This window comes from Amblyraja radiata, chromosome 4 (assembly GCF_010909765.2).
Source record: "Amblyraja radiata isolate CabotCenter1 chromosome 4, sAmbRad1.1.pri, whole genome shotgun sequence".
Taxonomy (NCBI): domain Eukaryota; kingdom Metazoa; phylum Chordata; class Chondrichthyes; order Rajiformes; family Rajidae; genus Amblyraja; species Amblyraja radiata.
The window spans coordinates 102,102,600-102,117,439 of NC_045959.1; the positions used below are offsets into that span (position 1 = coordinate 102,102,600).

General features: G+C 44.0%; 1 protein-coding gene across 3 annotated transcripts in view; it reads left to right on the forward strand.

Annotated features, from left to right (window-relative positions):
• Window positions 1-14,840, forward strand: part of rad54b (RAD54 homolog B) — a 130,516-nt gene that overhangs the window by 27,308 nt on the left and 88,368 nt on the right. The window lies entirely within an intron of this gene.

Genomic DNA, 14,840 nt, shown 5'->3' on the forward strand with positions numbered 1-14,840 from the left:
ATATTGGTGCTGTATGTATGGAGTTTGTTCGCTATCCCTGTGACCACGTAGGTTTTTCCCGGGTGCTCCGGTTTCCTCCCACATTCCAAAGACATACAGGTTTGTAAGTTAATTGCCTTCGGTAAAAATAGTAAAATATCCCTAGTGTGTAGGATAGTGTTAGTGTGTGGGGATCGCTATTCGAAAGGTCTGTTTCCACGCTATATCACTAATGTTAGTTAAAACCAAACACTGCAGGGATACCTTCGCCAGGAGAAGTGGTCCAAATGGGCAGCTCACCAGCATCTTTTCAAGATCAATTGGAGATGAATAATGAATATTGGCCTCACCAGGTCTCAAAAAATTGTCTTTATCTGTTTAAATAGACAAGATGAACAGTCTCAACTAGATTTATAATATTCCAGTCAAGATACACAGACGTTTCAATTTAATGAAAGTACTCCTTCTGAGATAGACACAAAGTGCTGGAGTAACTCAGCGGGTCAGGCAGCATCTCTGGAGAAAAGTAACTGGTGACGTTTTGGGTCGGAACCCTTCTTCAGATAGAAAGTAAAGGCGGAGGTTGGGGGTGGGGGGGTTTGGGGAGTGGGGGGGAACTGGAGTTAGGAAAAGGCCAGAACAAATCGGGGTTGGCAATAGATGACCAAGGAAGGATCATAATGCCTTATGGTTGGCTGGTGAAGAGGTGGTTCTTTGGAAAGGGTTGTGATTCGACTTAGTTGAGTTGGTGAATACAAGGGGCAGGGAAGGCTGCATGGTGCAAAGAAGGGCCAAATTCTCTTTTTTTTTAATTATTGCTACTCATTTATGATATGAAAAGGTCAGCATTTATTGCCCATTTCTGATCACCTTTCCAACACTTGATCCATTGCAGGTTACAGCTATTCAAGTAAACATCGAAGCATTTTTAAACTGGGGGTTTATGACTCTTCTGTTCAGGCACTGGGTTTAAAACCATTGTCAAAGAGCTCATGCAAAAACCTTTTTCTTTAACTTCCCTGTCATCCTTTGCCCCAGCGAATTTTCCAAAGTACTTAACAGGAACATTAATAAAATGATTATTTACTTCATAAAGTAATTATTTACCAGGCCACAAAAGGGGAAAATTAGCCCAGATAATGAAAGTCGGGGGTGTCTTAAAGGAAGGGGGCGACACAATGGCACAGAGGTAGAGTTGCTGCTTAACAGCGGCAGAGACCAGGGTTCGATCCTGACTATGGGTGCTGTCGGTACGGAGTTTGTACGTTCTCCCTGTGACCACGTGGGTTTTCTCCAGGTGCTCCAGTTTCTTCCTACACTACAAAGACGTACAGCTTTATAGGTTAATTAGCTTTGGTTAAATCGTAAATTGTCCCTCGTGTGTAGGATAGTGCGAATGTACCGAGGATCGCTGGTCAGCGCGAAGGGGCCTGTGTCCGTGCTGTGTCTCTAAAGTCTGGTGCTTTGGAAGGACTATCAGAGTTTATTGCAATATGGTGGGTGATGAGCTACCTTGAATATCTGCAGTCCACGTGGCGAAATCTCACCTGCCGTAAGGTTCAGTGGGAAGTTTTAAGTATTTTAACCTAGTAGCATTAAAGGAATGGTGATTTATTTCCAAGTCAGAAGATTGTGTAACTTGGAGATGATGGTGATCAAATATGCCTCCACCCTTTGTCTTTTTAGGTGGTGAAGATTATGTTGGAAAAAGCATAGGCAAGTGCTAGAAACAGAGGAACATATAAAATAGGTGCAGGAGGAGGCCATTCGGCCCTTCGAGCCAGCACCGCCATTCATTGCGGTCATGGCTGATCATCCCCAATCAATAACCCGTGCCTGCCTTCTCCCCATATCCCTTGATTCCACTAGCCCCTAGAGCTCTATCTAACTCTCTCTTAAATCTGGATGCAGTGACTTGGCCTCCACTGCCCTCTGTGGCAGGGAATTCCACAAATTCACAACTCTCTGGGTGAAAACGTTTTTTCTCACCTCAGTCTTAAATGGCTTCCCCTTTATTCTAAAACTGTGGCCCCTGGTTCTGGACTCGCCCAACATTGGGAATTTTTTTCCTGCATCTAGCTTGCCCAATCCTTTTATAATTTTATATGCTGAAATGCATTTTATAGAAGCTGCATATGTACAGACGTTTAAAGACAATAGACAATAGGTGCAGGAGTAGGCCATTTGGCACTTTGAGCCAAATGTGATCATGGCTGATCATCCACAATCAGTTCCTGCCTTCTCCCCATATCACCTGACTCCGCTATCTTTAGGAGCTCCATCTAACTCTCTCTTGAAAGCATCCAGAGAACCTGCCTCCACCGCGCCCTGAGGCAGAGAATTCCACAGATTCACAACTCTCTGGGTGAAAAGGTTTTTTCCTCATCTCCGTTCTAAATGGATTATCCCTTATTCTTAAGCTGTGGCCCCTGGTTCTGGACTACCCATCATTGGGAACATGTTTCCTGCCTCTAGTGTGTCCAATCCCTTAATAATCTTATATGTTTCAATAAGAGCCCTATCATCCTTCTAAATTCCAGTGTATACAAGCCCAGTCACTCCATTCTCTCAACATATGACTGTCCCGCCATCCCGGGAATTAACCTCGTGAACCTACGCTGCACTCCCTCGTGAACCTACGCTGTCCTTCCTCAAATTTGGAGACCAAAACTGAAAAACTGTTGTTGGTGGAGGGAGAAAATGTTAAAGGCTACTTTGTAACGGATTTATCAAGATTCTTAAGTGTTACTGAATCTGCCCTTAACCAGGCAAGTAGAGTTTTCTGAAATATTTGGGTGGCACAGTGGCACAGCGGTAGAGTTGCTGCCTTACAGCGCCAGGGACCCGGATTCGACCCTCATCACGGGTGCAGTCTGCACAGAGTTTGTGCGTTCTCCGTATCACCTTTGTGGGTTTTCTCAGGGTTTCTTCCCACACTCCAAAGACGTGCAGGTTTGTAGGTTAATTGGCTTGGTACAATTGTGAATTGTCCCTAGTGTGTGTAGGATAGTGTTAGTGTGTGGGGATCGTTGGTCGGCGCGGACTCGGTGGGCCGGAGGGCATGTTCCCACGCTGTATTTCTAAACTGAACTAAACGAAATTTCTGACCAGTAGATGGTGCTGAGTCTTTGGGGAAGGAGTGAAGATACGAAACATTTTCTAAATCACCTCCAACTAATTATCAGCAAAACCAAACCATTAACTTCAATCTCTCCCATAAACTTAATTCCCTTCCCATAGACTATTTTCTTCTCCCAGGGAACTGAATGTAGCTGAACTAAGACTTTGCGGCCTTCATTTTTTTAATGTATATTTATTCAAATGATGGATTTTAGGTTACATTTTCCACCGTCATCAAGACTGTCTAGATTATCTTTTGTAACATTGTCATTTTCTACTTTTCCTCATCAGCTATTGGAACGCTAATCCAAGTCCTCGTTGCGAATGCATAAAATCAGAAACTGTTGGGAATAATCACGTTGGGTAAAATTGAAATGCCTATTAATTGTGGAATTGATTGTAGACTTTAGGAGAGCTCCCCCTCCCCTCACCCCACTCACCATCAACAACACCACAGTTACATCTGTGGAGTCTTTTAAGTTCCTGGGAACCATCATCTCCAAGGACCTTAAGTGGGGGGGCTACCATCGACTCCACAGTCAAAAAGACACAACAGAGTATGCACTTCCTACGGCAGCTGAGGAAGCACAATCTGTTACTGGTAATGATGGTCCAATTCTACACGGCCATTGTAGAGTCTGTTCTCACCTTCTCCATCATGGTCTGGTTTGGCTCAGCCACCAAGCACGACACCCGGAGGCTGCAGCTAATCATCCAATCAGCAGAGAAGGTTATTGAATGCAACCTTCCCTCCATTGATGAACTGTACACTGCAAGGGCCAGGAAGCGAGCGGGTAAGACCATCTCTGACCCCTCTCACCCTGGCCACAAACTCTTTGAATCACTTCCCTCTGGAAGGCGACTCCGGACTGTCAACGCTGCCACAGCCAGACATAAAAACAGTTTTTATCCACGAGTAGTTGCTCTAATCAACAGCCAAAAATCTGTAGCCTCCCTTTGATCTGGTATTTTGTTGGTTCACATGCTTGATCAATGGTGTTTTATCATTAATGTTTAGTGTTTTCTGAGTCGTTCATAACAGTCAACGTATGTCATGTTGTTACTTGTCGGCGGAGCACCAAGGCAAATTCCTTGTATGTGAATACTTGGCCAATAGACTTTCTTACTTACTAATGACCTTGGCCGGCAGGTCAAAGAGCACGGGATGTAGTGTTAACGTAATTTGCGGAAGGATTAAAAGGGATTTCCCCCCCCCCCCCCATTTGATGATGTCAAGGGAGTCTTGAAACGAGTGTTTAATTGTCATATGTACCGAAACAGAACAATGAAATTATTTATTGTAGCAGCATAACGGGTCTGAAAACACAGTACTCAATAGAAACATAATATAAACAAAAACAAATCAATAAATTTAAAAAATCCTTTAGTACAAAACAAAAACAAAAGCCCTGGGCTCCTAGTGGAACCAAGACAGTTCATAACACAAAGTTTACTTGGTGTTTGAATGAATGAATGATTGAATGAATAAGTTTATTGGCCAAGTATGTGCACATACAAGGAATTTGCCTTGGTGCTCCACTCGCAAGTAACAACACGACACACAGTAAACCATTAAGAATAAAATATTAAAACATTAACAATAAAACATTATAGTTTAAACATGTGAATGAAATAAAATACCAGACCAAAAGGAGGCTACAGACTTTTGGCTATTGAATAGAGCAACTACTCGTGAAAAAAAGCTGTTTTTATGTCTGGCTGTGGCAGCTTTGACAGTCCGGAGTCGCCTTCCAGAGGGAAGTGCTTCAAAGAGTTTTCTGCCAAGGTGACAGGTGTCAGAGATGATCTTACCCGTCCGTTTCCTGGCCCTTGCAGGGTACGGTTCGTCAATGGGGGGAAGGTTGCAGCCAACAACCTTTTTAGCCGATCGAACGATTTCCTGCACCCACTGGATGTCTGATAGTGTTGGGAAGAAGTGGCTCCTGAACTTGGAGGTCACGGTTTACAGGCTCCCATACCTTCTTTGATGGCAGGTGTGAAATGCAATGAGGCCCAGGTGGTCCTTGATGATGCCGGCTGCCTTTTTTTGTGGCACATACTGAATCTCCTCAATCATCTAAGGAAGTAGAGGCATTGATGAGCTTGTGTTGGAAGGAACTTTAGATAGAAACATAGAAAATAGGTGCAGGAGTAGGCCATTCGGCCCTTCGAGCTGATCATGCCGATTTATACTGAAGATAGATACAAGTTGCTGAACCTGGCCTCATAAAGAAAGCCTAGTGGTCTTGAACACAGACGATAGGCACAAAATGCTGGAGTAACTCAGCGGGATAGGCAGCATCTCTGGAATGAAGGAATGGGTGATGTTTCGGGTCGAGGCCCTTCTTCAGACTGAAGACTGAAGTAGGGTCTCGACCCCGAAACGTCACCCGTTCCTTCTCTCCAGAGATGCTGCCTGTCCCGCTGAGTTACTCCAGCATTTTGTGTCTATCTTCGATTTAAACCAGCATCTGCAGTTCTTTCCTACACATCTTGAACTCACTGTTTGTTGAAGGACGATAGAACCAGAAATCCTTTGTATAAACAAAAGGTTGTACTTTCAGAGTGGAGACATGTTGGTCACATATCAAACGTTGGAAGATACAATTAGGGGAGCTCTGTTTCAACTAGCACAATGGTTTCTTTCTGTGTTGTAATTTTGTTCTTTGATTCCGTCTGGGGAAGGAAGCTGAATTAATGCATCAGACTATTGATCTGTCATCAAAACCTAATTTTTGTTGCCATTAGATTTGACTATTTCAATTCTTTCCTGGATATCCTTCCTTGTTCTGTCTTCTGTAAACTTGAAGTGATCTTTACAATTGACTACAGTTAGACTGAAGAACGGTCCCGACCTAAATGTCACCTATTCATATCCTCTTGACCGCTAAATTACTCCAGCACTTTGTTTTTATTTTTGTAAACCAGCATCTGCAGTTCCTTGTTTCTCTGCCATTTTTTTAGTCTTATGACCACCAGACAAAGAGTAGAATTAGGCCATCAATCCCAGCAAGTCTGCTCCAGCATTTGATCGTAGCTGATCTATTTTTCCTTTTCAACCCTATTCCCCTGCCTTCTCCCAATGACCTGGCATCCACAGCAATCTGTAGCAGGGGATTCCAGAGATTCACCACCCTCTGGCTAAAGAAATTTCTCCTCATCTCCATTCTAAAGGTACATCCTCTTATTTTGAGGCTGTGCCCTCTGGTCCTAAAACATCCTCTCCCACATCCACTCTATCTAGCACATTATGCTACTAACATCGACTTCATTAGGAGATGCCTTGGTTATTCAAATCCTGCCTGGCCCCTTTCCTTCTCATCATTCCAACACCATTAGTCAGAGATCTCTGCATTCTCCCGACTCTAATCCTCAAATGTTAATGCTTTTGCTAATAGTAGCCACTGCTTCAGCTGCTAAATTCTGACTTCCCAGTGGCTCAAGAAAACAGCCAACCATCCTTATCTTGGGGGTAATTGTGGTTTGGGCATTTAGGGATGGACAATAAATGTTGCCTTTGCCAGATCCTGAAAAAATGAATAATTTAATAAAAAGGCTAAATCCCGACATTTCCTAATCCCCACTATTTGATCAAGCTTTTTGAAATATGCTTTAATATTTCTACATGTTGTTTGGCAGCAAATATTTTTTGATATTGCTATGTTAACGAAAGTATATAAAGATAAAAACTGAAAGGGTTGGAAATTCTTGATAGATTAGAATTTCAAGCATTTTCCCAATATTTGGTTTTTGCTATATAATTATATTGTCATTCCTAAATAACTATCCTAAATAGTTCAAATAATTTCCAGACTGATATGTTCCAATACTTTTCTAACTTCTGATAATTCTGAACAGTAATTATCAGGGTGGCACAGTGGCGCAGCGGTGCCTTACAGCGAATGCAGCGCCGGAGACCCGGGTTCGATCACGACCACGGGTGCTGTCTGTACGGAGCTTGTACGCTCTCCCCGTGTCCTGTGTGGGTTTTCTCCGAGATCTTCGGTTTCCTCCCACACTCCAAAGACGTACAGATTTGTAGGTTAATTGGCTTGGTAAATGTATAAATTGTTCCTAGTGTGTGTCGGATAGTGTTAATATGCGCGGATTGCTGGTTGGCGTGGATCGAAGGGCCTGCATCCTCGCTGTATCTCTGTAATTAAAAAAATTAACGTTTTTTAGTTATGGTTTCAGTTGCATTATTATTGCAATCTTGATTCCCATTTTATCCCTCCCCATTGGCAACTCCCCATATCAATGAACAAATCAACTCCAGAAGTAACATTTATGCATTCATACTTTATTCTAATACAACTGTCACAGTGTCAATGAAAACTTTAATGAGGTAATATTCAATTGTGTATTTTTTTTTTTAAGTCAATCTTGAGGGGGGGGGGGGGGGGGGGGGGTGGAATGAAATTAAAAGTTTTCGGAAGCTGCACTTTACTACCTTGTTTGTTGTTTGTAATTGGGGAAAATAATAAATAAATTCAAAATCAGCTTGTTTTCATGTTTTTGACTCGTGTTCGCAGTAACAATCGAAAGGCACAATGCCAGATAGCTACCACAGTTCTAGTTTTTATATTATCAAATTGATGATACCCCATTGCAAGTGAAGAAAGGTTTTCAACATAGAGCTCTGACAAACCTTAAACATATTGAGAAGCTGATTCAATAGTTCAATGGTACTTTATACTTAGATATGTGAAGTTTATGTGCAGGAAGGAACTGCAGATGCTGGTTTAAACCAAAGATAGACCCAAAAAGCTGGAGAAACTCAGCGGGACAGGCAGCATCTCTGGGGAGAAGGAATGGGTGACGTTTCGGGTCGAGACCCTTCCTCAGACAGATCAGAAGAAGGGTCTCGACCCAAAACGTCACCCATTCCTTCTCTCCAGAGATGCTGCTTGTCCCGCTGAGTTACTCTAGCTTTTTGTGTCTATCGTACGTGAAATTCATACTTGTAAGAACATTCATAGATAAGAGTCAAGGGTCAAAGGTGTTTTATTGTCATATGTCCCAGATCGATCAATGAAATTCTTAATTGCAGCAGCACAACAGAATACGTCAACATAGTACATTGTAAGCCATATAATAAACAAGGGAGAGAAAATATATATTCGGTGTTTGTGTACAAAAGTGCAACGATTGGGTGGAACACTGGCTCAGTAGTAGAGTTGCTGCCTTACAATGCCAGAGACCTGAATCGATCTTGACTACACTGTCTATTAGTATAGAGTTTGTACATTCTCTCTGTGACCGCGTGGGTTTTCTCCGGATGCTTCGGTTTCTTCCCACACTTCAAAGGCATATGGGTCTTTCGGTTAATTGGCTTTTGTTCATTGCAATTTGTCCCTAGTGTGTCGGATTACACAAGTATACGTGGTTATTGCTGGTCGAGGCGAAAGGCCTGTTTCCACGCTGTATCTCCAAGCCTGAAGATCGTAGTGGGGGACTTCACCTAAACACCAAGAGCCACCATGCTTCTGGCACCATCTTGTGCCCTTCAAGTTTCAAATTCTTTAAAGTATAGAGTCTTGTTGAGACCTTAAAGACATAGAGTCTTGCAGGAGTCGGCCTGGCCTGGTGATGCTGTTGGTGTCAACCATTGGTACTCCTCTGCTCTGTGCTGCTGCAGGCCACATCCAGTCTATGTGCTCGACCTCTGTTGGCGCCTCCAGCGGTGCCCGATCCACGCGATAGCCCGGCAACGGCAGGGCCTCCGCGGCCCGGTCTACTGGCACCTCGACCCGTGAACACTTTGATCCCAGGAATGAGAAGGTTAACATACGTTGAGCATTTGACGGCACTGGGCCTCTACTCGTTGGTGTTTAGAAGGATGAACGAGGACCTCATTGAAATTTCCCGAATAGTGAAAGGCCTGGATAGAGGGGATGCGGAGAGGATGTTTCCACTAGGTGGAGAGTCTAGGATCATAGCCTCAGCATTAAAGGACATTCATTAAGGAAGGAGGAGGCATTTCTTCAATCAGAGGGTGGTGAACCTGTGGAATTCTTTGCCACAGAAGGTTGTGGAGGCCAAGTCAGTGGATAGTTTTAAGGCAGAGATAGATAGATTCTTGATCAGTGAGGGTCAATAGGGGTTTTGGGGAGACGGCAGGAGAATGGGGTTAGGAGGGAAAGATAGATCAATCATGATTGAATGGCGGTGTAGACTTGATGGGCCGAATGGCCTAATTCTGCTGCTAGAACTTATGAACTTATGAAACTCTTAGAGTTGACATTTGGGATAAATGATGCTCGTGGTGTTTATTCACATGAAAAAAACTTTAGTAAATCATTTGACACATTATATAATAAAGTGTAAAATACAAAAGGAATATTAAATTATATATTTCGGAGAGTTTTGTCCAGTGCAGAATGGTAGCTTCTGTCCCCTTTAACTTATTTCCAATTTTTTTGTCTGACCAGTCACTGCTGTAGTGAAACCTGTTTTGATTAGATTGTTAATCGGAAATGAAAAGGTAATAATTAGATTTTAAAGGATTTTACTCAGTTTAATGTGCTTTTCGCATTTGTAATCCTGAACGGAATGCAGAAAGTTGCTGCCATTAACTTTTCTGAAAGTTGCCTTTGGTGTGTTATGTTGAAGCAAAATTCTGTACCCAGCAGAATTTATCAAAACTTTTGAAAGGGCAAAGAAAAGTAAGCTTCAGAAACTCTGTGACCTCGGTGAACTTCTACTGAAAGCTAGTAAAAGACAGACAACAAAGACAAAGAACACTAGGCTGTCTCTTTTTCAAGGACCATGCATCCTCCCATCCCCCTCCAACCCCCCCCCCCCCCCCCCCCCCCCCATGGGGATAAAGCTACGAATATAACTCCCATGGAGGGATTATCATTGGGATCAGATTTCAGATTATCCTCCTGGATAGCAGTCACTGATCCAGCACCAAATAAATACCACAGAGACAAATCAAAAGACAATAACTTGGGAGTTTTTCACCGGTTGTTAATATTGGCATTCGACTGTCTTGAAAGCTTCAGGTACAAGGATACATGCCTTGACCTCAAATTAAGGAACAATCTAAAGTGCTTTCAGCTAACAAGTGAAAAAGGCAGCTTCACATTTTCATTTTCAACCTAGGGTTTGGGCATGTTAGCTTCTTCCGGGAGCAATCCAAAATAGAGAAGCTGTTATTCACTAGATGGATGGATTCAAAGTCCATCATGAATCTTACTGGAAGGTTCGCTCATGAAATAGAGTCATAGTGGGGAAACAGGCCCTTCGGCCCAACTTGCCAACAACGGCCAACATGTCCCAGCTACACTAGTCCCACCTGCCCGCTTTTGGTCCATATCCCTCCAAACCTGTCCTATCCATGTACCTGTCGAACTGTTTCTTAAATGTTGGGATAGTCCCTGCCTCAACTACCATCCCTGACAGCTCGTTCCATACACCCACCATCCTTTGAAAAAGTTTCCCCTCAGATTCCTATTAAATCTTTTCCCCATCATCTTAAACCTATGTCCTCTAGTCCTCGATTTCCCCCACTCTGGGTATGAGACTCTGAACATCTACCCGATCTATTCCTCTCATGATTTTATACACCTCTATAAGATCACCCCTCATCCTCCTGTGCTCCAAGGAATAGAGTCCCAGCCTACTCAACCTCTCCCTGTAGCTCAGACCCTCTAGCCCTGGCAACATCTTTGTAAATCTTCTCTGAACCCTTTCTAGCTTGTTTCCAAGATTTTAGTACCGTCAAAGCGGATGTGCTGGAAACACAGTAAAATTCTATAAACCCTATTAAAAGTTCCTTATCGTTTATTATCAAATTCCCCATCTTCATTGATACCGGTTTTCAGTAAAGAAAGCTCATCAATGATAGACACAAATTGCTGGAGTAACTCAGCAGGTCAGGCAGCAACTCTTGAGAAAAGGAAAACGTGATGTTTTGTGTCGGAACCCTTCTTCAGACTTGTGATCTGCTTCCTCAGAAGACTTAAGAAAATTTAGGAATGTCTCGAATGATTCCTGCCAATTCCTACAGAGGCACTGGAAAAAGCGTCCCATCGGGGATGTGTCACAACTTGGTTTTCCACACTTCTATCCGAGAATGCAAGGAATTGCAGAGAGTTGTGGATGCAGCCCAGTCTATCATACAGACTGGACTCCTCCACCACCCATCTCACCCTGCCATATCTACTTCACGCTACCTCAGGAGAGCAGCCATCATAATTGAGGGCCACGAACACCCTGGTCATTCCCACTTTTTTCCATGTTCTGTCAGGCAGAAGATACAAAAGCTTGAAATCATGTACTGTCAGATTAAAGAACAGCTGTTAACGGACGACTTAACTCCTCTCATAAGCTAAGGGTGTCCTTCCAATCTCCCTCATTACGACCCTTGCACTTTTTTTAATCTGCACTTTCTCTGTCGCTGTGACACGATATTCTGCACACTATTTTTCTCTTTGCACTGTGTTGTACTCGTGTATGCTTTGATTGTACTTGCGGGTTTCCTCCGGGTGCTTTGGTTTCCTCCCACATTTTAAATTTGTGTGTTAATTGGCCTCTGTAATTCGCCCCTGGTGTGTAGTGAGTGGATGCAAAATTGGAATAACATAGAACTAGCGTGTATGGGGTTCAGTGGTCAGCTTGGACCCGATGGGCCGAAGGTCCTGTTTCCATGCTGTACCACTTAAAAATAATTTCACCGTAGTCCTCTTTTTGGTGGTTTTTCTGACTTTTTAAACTTTTGAGGTAAAATGTCAATGTTTTTAAATCATTTATAAGATTAAATGATTAAATAAAATTAAACGCCACTGTCACGGTGGCGCAGCGGTAGAGCTGCTGCCTTACCGCGAATGCAGCGCCAGAGACCCGGGTTCGATCCCGACTACGGGTGCTGTCTGTACGGAGTTTGTAAGTTCTCCCCGTGACCTGCGTGGGTTTTCTCCGAGATCTTCGGTTTCCTCCCACGCTCCAACGACATACAAGTTTATAGGTTAATTGGCTTGGTAAATGTAAAAAATTGTCCCTAGTGGGTGTAGGATAGTGTTAATGTGCGGGGATCGCTGGCTGGCATGGACCCGGTGGGCCGAAGGGCCTGCTTCCGCGCTGCATCTCAAAACTAAACTAAACTAAATCTGACTCAAATATGGAGCATCAACTTGACTTACTTTAATTGACTTTTGTGTCCAATGTTGTATTGCCAGTTTGATATTACTGTGAAAGAATAACCTTTTATTAACATCCCTACATAAGCTTAATGAAATTTGTTTTAATTGCACTTCTGCGCCTGTAACTGTGTAGAAAGACGGAGTACGTATAATCTGCAAAATTATGGGGAAAGGAAATCCAAAATAATAAACGTTAAAAAATGGACATGTTGAGCAGGCCAAACAACATGTGTGATTAGTAGATTTTGCAGTATAGCAGACAAAATGTGTAAGAAGGATCTGCAGATGCTGGTTTACCCCGAAGATAGACACAAATTGCTGGAGTAATTTGGGTCGGGCAGCATCTCTGGAGAAAAGGAGTAGGTGATGTTTCGAGTTAAAACCCTTCTTCAGACTGGGAGGGAGAGGGAGAGGTATGGAAAAGTTCAGAACAAATTAGTGCCGGCATTGATGACCAAGGACAGGTGGAGCCCACAATGGTCCATCCGTGGCTGTGGACGAGGTGATAACGAAGGGATGTGAATAGTGGATCTGGCAGGACGACTAGAGTGGGGGAGGGGTGGAAAGAGAGGGAAAAAATACACATGACTCCTGCATTACCACATTTCGGACTGAACTACCTAAACAACTGTACCTCGGTACCTCCCATTGCTATAAGATCATCATTAGCTTTGAATCTCAAGATGGCGGATGTGCGGGAGTGGGCGCCGTCTGTGTATGGCAGCCTGCCCGCAGTCCGTCTCTTCACCTTTTTTTTATTTTAAGTCCTGTCCAAAATGTTAGTGGAGGTCTTTTATGTGGTGGGTGGGGGTGGGGAAGGGGGAAACTTTAATTCTTAGTCACCTACCTGGTCGGAGAGGCAGCATCCCTCCGAGCTGCTTCTTCACCCCGTCCTCGCGGCCTACCATCGAGAATGGAGCGGCGTTTCCTGTCGGGACCGGCCGGGACTACAGCTTCGGCGGCGGCGCAGCGCAAGGACACCACCACGGAGCGGGGCCACGGAGCGGGCGATGCCTTGCCGGGTCGCCGTGCGGTAAGCTCCGGAGCGCTGTGGCCGCCGACTCCCGGCATCGCGGAGCTGTGGCTGCGGGCGTCCGGCCGCGGGCGGCGCTGGATTTGGAGCGCCGCGGAGCCAGGGATCGAGTTCGCCGGGGTTGGAGCTCCAACCGGCACGGCCTGAAGTCTACGAGTGCCCCGGTCTCCGGTCTCCGGGGAGGAGGCAGCCGCTCCAGACTTTCCAAGCCGCTTGAGGAATTGTTTCACCCGACGCCAGAGTTCCATCTTCACGGCAAGAGGGCCCTGAAAATCATCGGACTGGCTGCAAGGCCACAAATGGGCCCCGACCTCGGGTGTTTCAGAGGAAGAGGACTTAACTTTCTGTTGCCTTTCCGCACAGTGGAAATTTTTGATTCTGTTGTGGGGGGATGTTTGTGTTGAACTCTATAATGTGTTGTGTCCATTTTCTTTCTTTATTTATTTTTAACCTTTTTCTATGGTTTGTATGGAAACTTATTATTTAATTTATGTAAAGCACTTTGGTGTCAATGCAAGTTGACTTAAAACGTGCTATATAAATAAAACTTACTTACTTACTTATTATTATAGAACAATGCAATACGGGCCCTTCAGCCCACAAAGAATGATAACTTCCTGACACTTATATTCAATGCTCCTACCTGTGAAGTCTTCCGAACCTCCAAGCCCGGATTAAAACTCACCTCTGAATAAAGCTTTCAATTACAATTAGCTGTTTATTTCTTTGCATTTCTGTGAAATCGAGTCACCACTTTTTCTGTGAGAAGAATTGGACAAATTATTGTTGGCACATTGGTCGAGTGAAATAAGAAGAGGGATTAATTCAGAAATAAAATTAATAAGCACTGAAGGCAGCACCACTTGTTTGAATATTGAAGGCACTCATCAGCAAGAGTCAAGACCAGACAAGAGTGTTTCATATGTCCCAAAATGGAACAATGAAATTCTTAAAGCCCTGTCCCATGGTACAAGTTCATTCCAAGAGCTCTCCCAAGTTTGCCCGGATTCGAACTCGGAGATTTACGATAATGGCCACTCGTCAGTACTCGGGCTCTCGTGGACATTTTTCAACATGTTGAAAAATCTTCACGAGTCTTCCCGTGCTTACCTGCCGTTAACGAGTCTTCCTGAGTAACTGCCGTTAGCGTTACAAGCCGCTAAGAGACGTCCCCGAGCTCCGACGTACCTGCTACGTTCATTCCCCGTGCTTAACACGAGTTTGATTTTTTTTAAACTCGGGAGAGCTCTTGGAATGAACTCGTACCGTGGGACAGGGCTATTACTTGCAGCAGCACAAGAGGTATGTAAACATAGTACTCAGTCGCCCCTAGTGCAATCGAGACAATCCATAGTTCGAAGTTTAGTTGTAGTTCATACTGTTCAATACCTTGATGGTTGTTGGCAAGAGGCTGTTCCTGGACCTGGATGGTACAGTTTTCAGCCTCCAATACCTTCTTCTCAGTGGCAAGAGTGAAATGAGAGCAGGGCCAGAGTGGCGTGGTTCCCAGACAATGCTGGCTACCTTTTGCATTAGATCATAAGATGATAAGTGATATGAGT